Source organism: Tupaia chinensis, unplaced genomic scaffold, assembly GCF_000334495.1.
Source record: "Tupaia chinensis unplaced genomic scaffold, TupChi_1.0 Scaffold000180_1, whole genome shotgun sequence".
Taxonomy (NCBI): domain Eukaryota; kingdom Metazoa; phylum Chordata; class Mammalia; order Scandentia; family Tupaiidae; genus Tupaia; species Tupaia belangeri.
Window position 1 is genome coordinate 614,963 of NW_006159655.1, and position 8,339 is coordinate 623,301.

Genomic DNA, 8,339 nt, shown 5'->3' on the forward strand with positions numbered 1-8,339 from the left:
TAATAACAATAGACTTTCTAAAAAGTTATATGATCATCTCAATAGATCCACAAAAAGCATCTGACAAAGTCCAAGATTTTGTGATTTAAAACTTTCAATGATCTAGGAATAGACAAGAATTTCCTCAGTGTAACAGAGGGCATCTACAAAAATCTACAGGTAACCTATCATACTTACTGGTAAAAGACCAATGCTTTCCCCTTAGTATCAAGAACAGGACAAGAATGTCTAGTCTTATCACTTCTATTCAATGTACTGAAGGTGCTAGACAGGGCAGTTGGGCAAGAGAAAGACTAGCTTAAAGCCATTAAAATGCATCAGTATGAGCTACAATGACCATTCAATATAAGTTGATGACTTCCTAAGAAGACAATCACTTTAGAGCTAAAATTTGGCTCTAAGTCACACATTTGCCCTAGCTAGCCCCATCATCTTAATCGCTGACCTATTTTACATCCCTTCGTCTATAATTTATCCATCCAACAAATATTGCTCTATACTGTAACTTAATAGCTTACTCCCAGGTTGTTTTCTACTTTCCATTATATTTCTGTTCGAAAGAAGCAATTACCAAGTTTCTGATAGACCCACAATTGAATAAACCAGTTATTATCTTAGCTTGCCATTTTTTACATTCTTGCCTTCACAGAAAACCTGCTACATTTCCATAGTTCCATTTTCCCTAAAAGCAAAAGGTCAGCACGCTCTCCATCACTAACAGGATCCCTTTGTCCTTAATCGTCAGCATCTCATAACATCTCACTCAGCCAAAAGTATGTGAGAGAAAGAGCATTTAATGACTTTTGCAATCATTATATGCTCCATTTAGTTTCTAATAAAATGACTTTATGCTTAATATGAAGCCTGTCATTCAAAAATATCCCTGGAATGAACACCATATGTGGAATTCTTTACTAAACTCTCTTAAGAATCAAATACAGTAAAAGGATATAAACCAGGGAATAAAAGACTTAGTAGACTGACAGGTACCAATCTGGAATGTAGTCACAGAGCTAGGATGTGATACGAGCAGAGTCGCATCTCTCTCTGACTTTTAATTCCCTTTTTTAAAAAAGAAGAATTGTCTGTCTCAAGGATGGCAAAGAAGTTTCATCTCACATGTCAAATCCAGTTGATTAGTAATGATGCCTTGAGTTCTAGGTGAAACATGAGGCCCAGTACAGGTCATTCAGTGAGAAGAATGCTATAATCAATTTGTGATGTCTGTCACAGGCATAAGTGAGAGAAGGTTTAGGAAACTAAAAAAGCATGTAAGATGTTTGCCATCTCTGAACTACTGTGATGCAAAGATCACTCAGTCTTTTTAATAAAGCATGATCTGACTCACCATGCTCTGCATTCTAACTTAATACTACACATGGATGATAAAATTATGAGTATTTGCTTTCTTTTATCTTAATTTGTCATTTATTATTGGTTTTACTGAATGTAACAATTTATAAATGACTAAGAACATCATCCTGATTTTTTAACTTTAAACAAATTTTTATTACATAAAGGTTGTCACATAATTGGATATTTCTCCACTTTGTACATAATTATTCTTACTCTCCACAGAAAGGCCACTTCTTAACTTCTCATCTGGTGATGGCAAGCACTAAAATCCTGATTTTAATAGAATAGTATTAAAAATGCCTCAGTGATTTCAATTAAAAGCAGTACACTGGTCCATGGCTCTTGCACCCAGTATCAGAAATGCACAAATGTCTTTTTATTCAAAAATACAAAATAAATTATTTGTAGACATAGACAATGACAGCAGAAACCTACTATATATTGTCAACTGAAACCAGCAACTAATGGCTATAGTGATTTTCTTAAACATCAGCCAGCCTTTTCTTCACTTTTATTTTATTCAGCTAACTTCTCTGAAGTTATTTGGTGAGGAGCACTGCCTTGAGCTTCCTGTCACAGTTCATGAATAATGGTAAAGCACTATTCTAGAAATTAAAACATGCTACCTCCCATTCTGCCCATTCCAGGCTCCTTCTCTTCTTTAGGGATTTCTGTGACTATGGCTTCTGCTGTAATTAACAGAAAGGCCACTCCAACAGCATCTAATAAAGCAATTCCTACAACCTTTGTTGGGTCAATGATTCTTTTTTCCACCATATTCACAAAATGTCCAAGTACAGCATCATAACCAACTTCTGAAGAACTTTGCATAATTTTCTCAACTAGCAAAGATCCTGCAACACCTGCATTTTTAGCAATGGTCATGTAGAAATTTTAAGTGTTCTTTTAAGTATTTCTATATCAATTTTTTTATCTTTATTAGCTGCAGTCAGTGATTCCAAGGCTGGAATGCAATGAAGCAGGGCACAACCCTCTCCTAGAACAATGCCTTCTTCAATAGCAGCTCTTGTAGCATTGAGGGCATCTGTAACTTTCTTTTTATTCACTGCCACATTACTATTTCCACCAACCTTCAGCACCACTACTCTATCTGAAAGTTTTGCCAGATGTTCATTCCATTTTTTCTTTTCATATTGACTAGCTGTGACATCTACTTGATTGCTGGGACCTGCTCAGCATGAACAAAAATGGCCATTAACAACAAGCAAATAGTACTTTCATATGTAAATGCTTCTGAATGGTTCTGCTAAAGTAGCTCACAAAAGCGCATTTCTGCATGCTTCTAAAAGTCACACCATGTTTTCTGAAATTGCCACTCTTCACACTTGATGAATTCTTGAATGTACTTTTCAATTTGATTCTTGTCACCTTGTCCTTTCAAGAGCATGGCACCTCATCTTTGGTCACAATGGCCTCTCCAACTTCTATGTCATGAGGCTGAATATCCTCAATATTTAGGGTCAAATCCTCTTCCCCAAACACTGCATCACCCTTAGCAATAGCCATGCCTTTAAGTTGGTTCTTTGGATTATCTCCAAAATCTGGAAGTTTGATTGCTACAACCTGAAAATCAACTTTTAGCCTATTCAAAATGAGTGTACTTAGAGCTTCTCCATCAACATCTTCAACAATTATGACCAAGGACTTACAGTGAGCATTGGCTATTTAAAGAGCAGGTACAATGGATCAGACACTAGAAATTTTCTTTTCACTCAATAGAATGTAGGCATCCTGGAATTCACATTTTGACCTTTTGATGTATTTAAAATGAAGTATGGGTGAATATAACCTCGATCCAATTTCATGCCTTCAATAATTTCTAATTCATCATTCATTGTTTTTCCATCATTTACTGTGATGACATGCTTTCTTTCAACCTTTTTCATGGCATCAGAAATAATGTTACCAATTTCTTTGTATTTGCAGAAATTATAGCAACCCAAGCAATTTTTTGGGGTGTCATCACAGGTTTAGACTCCTTCTTAGGTTCAGCAATTACAGCATCGATAGCTAACATCACACCGCTCCTGATTTCCACTGGATTAGTACCTTTACTAACCTTCTGGAAGCCTTCTTTGGTCATACAGCGTGCCAGTACCATAGCCATTGTGGTACCATCTTCAGCCTCTTTGTTTGTGTTATTGGCAGCATCTTGAACAAGTTTAAGTCCAATATTTTTATATTTATCCTTTAAGTCAATTGTCAATTGATTTTGCAACAGTCATGCCATTTTTTGTTACTTTGGGACTTCTCCAACTCTGTTCAACAATTACTGTTCTTGCCTTTGGACCCGTTGTAATGGCTACAGCATCAGCTCAAAGGTCTACAAATTGAAGCATTAAGGCACAGGCATCTGCACCAAATTTTACAACTTTGGCATAAGCACAAGTGAGATGAGGAGCCAGTGCCCTGGACATGGGCCTCATCTGGCAAAGGACTGTGGGCCTTTCTGCGGAGCAGCTGCAAGGCGTGCCTGTGGTGAAGCAGCCCTTCAGCAGTGAGTGAGGACTATTATTTTTAATAGTATTTAACTAAAAGTATCAATTGAATTTAATTATCTAAATACACAAAAAAAATAGGGCAAAGGTTCTGAGAAATGTCAAATGAAAAATCCAAGTGGAAATAGATGTTTATTGTCTAAATTGAATTACACTGCTGGTGGGAATGTAAATTGGTCCAGCCAATGTGGAGAATGATTTGGAGATTCCTCAAAAATCTACAAATAGAACTACCACATGATCCAGCAATCCCACTCCTTGGTATCTACCCAAAGGACAGAAAAATTCTTAATCGGAAAAGTGCTTGCATATCGATGTTTATTGTGGAATTATTCACAATTGCTAAGACATGGAACCAACCCGAATGCCCAAGAACAGATGAATGGATTTAAAACCCACTGTGGCACATATACTCTATGGAATACTACTCAGCCATAAAAAACAACAAGACCTGGCTTTTGACAGAAAGTGGATAAATATTAAAGATTAACTGCTGAGTGAAGCAAGCCAGACTATGAAGGAGAGACATTGTATGTCTCCACTTACTATATACCGAGTGTCTGCACTCTTTGACTGAAACTGAATGGCCAAAGGATATAGCAAGATAGTAAATGGTTGTGAATATCAGATATAGTGTGGGAAGAAGGCCAGTGAAGGAGTAGAGTCGAGAAAGAACATTAAGGAGAAAAATAGAGAGGCAAAGCATTAATGGGATGAAGAAATGGGGTATTATCTGTTGAAAATAATTTTATAGTATTATCAACTGGACTGGTGAGAAATGTACACATGTTGGAATATTCACTTTGCAAGCTAAATAACATGATTGAATGTATAAAAGAACTTGAAATAAAATTATTTTTAAAGTTTAAATTAAAAAATATCATTTATGTCTCATCTTAAAAGCTAAAATTTCTTTTTTTCCCCTGTGGTTTCTGGGATAACACTTTATTAGAGATTTATTTTTACAGATCACAATTTGCTATTAATATCAACTATAGTTAATTTATGCTTTATTTGTTAATATGATATGCTCATATATATGCCACAAATATATATACACATATATAGTAGTACAAGCCTTAATTTAGATTCCAGCCAAATTATTTTTTGTTACCCAAGAAAAGTTACAAAACTAAAAATATAAGTGGAATTTTATAGTTTAAGAAGTGATTAGTCTCTTAATATTTGAGACATTTATGAATGTGTGTATAAATATAATCCACCTAGGATTGTGAACCAGCTGATGTCTGATACATTAATTACTGGGATAAAGTAGTATTATTACATTCAAGTTACACTAATTGGGCAAGATATCAGTCATTTCCAATTTTCCCAATAAAAAACATATTTATTCTTTTAAAAATTATCTAATTCTATGTTTTTACATAAAATATAAACATAATTAATGTTATATTATCTCTCTTGTTCTCTCAAGAGGACCTTTATTTTTAATTTTCCACATATCTGTGATACAGGCTGGCTCAGGCTGGGGTGGATCGTGGCATGAGGATCCTGTGGGAGGGTCTCTGTCTCTTTCTCTCTCTCTCTCATGAAAGAACAAAATAAAGTTTAAAAATAAAAAATAAATAACTGAATTATTCGCAATAAAGTACTACATTTGAAAAACTAAGATGTTTACTTTATTGCGCTTATTTATCATATGAAATTTTAAAATTGTACTGACTATATTTTAGTCATTCAGTACCAACCCCATAGCCATTTATGACTGTACCTTAATAATTCAAACAACACAAAATTAAAACAAGATAGTCCCTGACTCAAGAATCTCACAGTCTATTAGGAGAGGCACATGGGTAATGTAATTATTTCAGTGCTCCGTAGAAAGAGGCATGTACATCATATTGGGAACCCAGGATTCTTGTCAAAGGAAATGATATGGAGCACAGACTTGATGGCAAAATAGGCATTAATCAGGAAAATGAGTCATGGGAAATCATTCCAAGCAGAGAGAAGAGTATGTGGGAAGTTACGCAAATAAGACAGAACATGATCCATTTTTTAGCACTACTAATGGGTCAATAGATCTAAAGATGAAGTGAGAAACTGTGGCACAAATAGTCTATGGAATACTATTTAGCCATAAAAAAAAACCCTGGCTTTTGACAGGAAGTGGATGAATATGGAAGATTTACTGCTGAATAAAATAAGTCAGGCTATGAAGGAGAGGCACTGTATGTCCCCACTTAATATATACCGAGTGTCCGCACTCTGTGACTGAAACTAACTGACTAAAGGATATCGAAACACAGTACATAGATGTAAATACCAGATACAGTGTGTGTGAAAGAGGAGGGTTTGAGGAAGGACATTTAGAAGAAATATAGGGAGGCAAAGCATTAATGGCACAAAGAAATGTGGTATTATCTGTTGAAGATATTTTGTAGTTTTGTCAACTGTACTAAGGAGAAATGTTCACTTGTTGAAAGATCCATTTTGTAAGCCAAATAATAATGTGATTGAATGTATACAAGAAAATGAAATTAAAAGAAAGAAAGAAAGAAAGAAAGAAAGAAAGAAAGAAAGAAAGAGAAGGAAAGGAAGGAAAGGAAGGAAAGGAAGGAAGGAAGGAAGGAAGGAAGGAAGGAAAGAAGGAAGGTAGGTAGGTAGGTAGATAGATAGATGAGGGAAGAGCAGGAACCAGGGGCCAGATAATATAGAAGATTGCATGCTAAATTAAGTACAAACTTTACCTTACTAAAATGTGGAGGGCCAACAGATGGCATGGAGGTTAGGGTGGCTAGACCCTATGTGACCAATTGTACAGTTGAAGTCCCAGACCAAGTAGCTTAAAAAAATACACCAGGTACATGTGCATGTGTGCCACAATGTCTCAAGATGAGAAGAGAGAAGGGATTGCAGCCTGGAAATACCCCCAGAGGGTGATTTCTCACGTTCCTTCTCCTTACCCAGGAAGCGAACACACCCTATTGCAAAAAGAAAAATAGTATTACAGAACATTATCGAACCATTCCAATGGAGGAAGATTATGTTTGGGCTTACATTTTGCAAATACCACTCTGGTAGCTATGTGCAGGGGAGGTATCCAAGAAAAGGAAGAGAAACTAATTAAAAAGCTATTACTGCATTCTAGGTGAGAAGAAAATAAGGTCCTACATTAAAATCTTCAGAGACTGAAGATGGAGATTAGAAAAGCCTTTGACTTCTGTCCACTTCTCTCTATAGTCATCATTACTATAGTAACCTAAGCCTTGCTCTTCCTTTACTTAGACTAGTACAGTCACTTTCCCATCAGATCCCATAGCCTCCATTCCTTACCCCTTCAAACCATCCTGATAGCCACCAGATTTAGCTTTCTCAAACTTTTCTAACCATCTCACGCACCACCTTAAAACTTTGAAAGATGTCACCATTATGAGATAATATCTAACAGCTCCACATGTTAGGTCCAATATGTCCCATCATTTTCAGCCTTTGTTACCTCTTACTTCTTGTCACCTGCACACACGTTACAGTCACCATGAAAACTATTGGGACCTTGGAAAATTCATGACACGTTTTTCTGTGTTTTTCTTTTTTTATATATATTTTATTTTAATTTATTTTATTCAATCACTAGACATCACTTAGCTTGTAAATTAAGTTTTCCAACATGAAAACATTTCTCACCAGTCCACTTGAGGTTACTATACACATTATCATCAACAGATAATAATTCATTTCTGTGTCACATAAATGTCATGTCTATTTTTCCCCTTAATGTCTTTCTGCCTTCTTCACTGTATCTCGTACCTATAACCACCCTCTTCCTTCACTATATCTCGTACCTATAACCATTTTTCATGTTTCTTTTTTTCTAATTTAAATTTATTTATTTACGTTCATTCAATGTACATCATTACAGTATACAAAATGAGATTTTCCATCCAGAGTACACTGTATATTGTCTCAATCAAGCACATCAACATACATGTTATTGTCAGCAAATAATTTTCCATTTCTTGTTTTCTGTATGTTTTGCTTTTTTTTCCCCATCCTTGATTCCCTATCTCTTACCCTCTGCCATCTCCCACTCTCTTCCCACACTGTCTCTGTTATCTATGTTTACTTTCTATACTGTTTTCCCCCCACATTTTATTGAATTACTAAAGATCTTAATTAATCTAAATATTTTCATAGCACACACAACTGATATATACATTTCCATGAACACAAGTCTATCTTTAGGCATCCTATAAAGTAGCGCCTAGCTGGGGCTATATCTCTTACTGCAATCATCGAATAGATATTTTTTTCTGAAACTTTTTTTTTGTAACTTAATTTACATTCTTTCCCGAAGCATCATTACAGCATACAAAATGTGATTTCCCATCCAGAATATACTGCATAGTGACTTAATCATGCATGTTATAAACAATTTTCCGTTTCTAGTTCCTAGAATTATTTTTACCCCTCTTTCTGACCCTCTGTCCTTTCCCACCCTCT

The 8,339-nt window shown here is 35.5% G+C and overlaps 1 pseudogene; it reads right to left on the reverse strand.

Annotated features, from left to right (window-relative positions):
- Positions 1 to 1,968: 1,968 nt before the first annotated feature.
- The window catches only part of LOC102481369 (60 kDa heat shock protein, mitochondrial-like), an 88,010-nt pseudogene continuing 81,639 nt past the window's right edge, over positions 1,969 to 8,339 (reverse strand).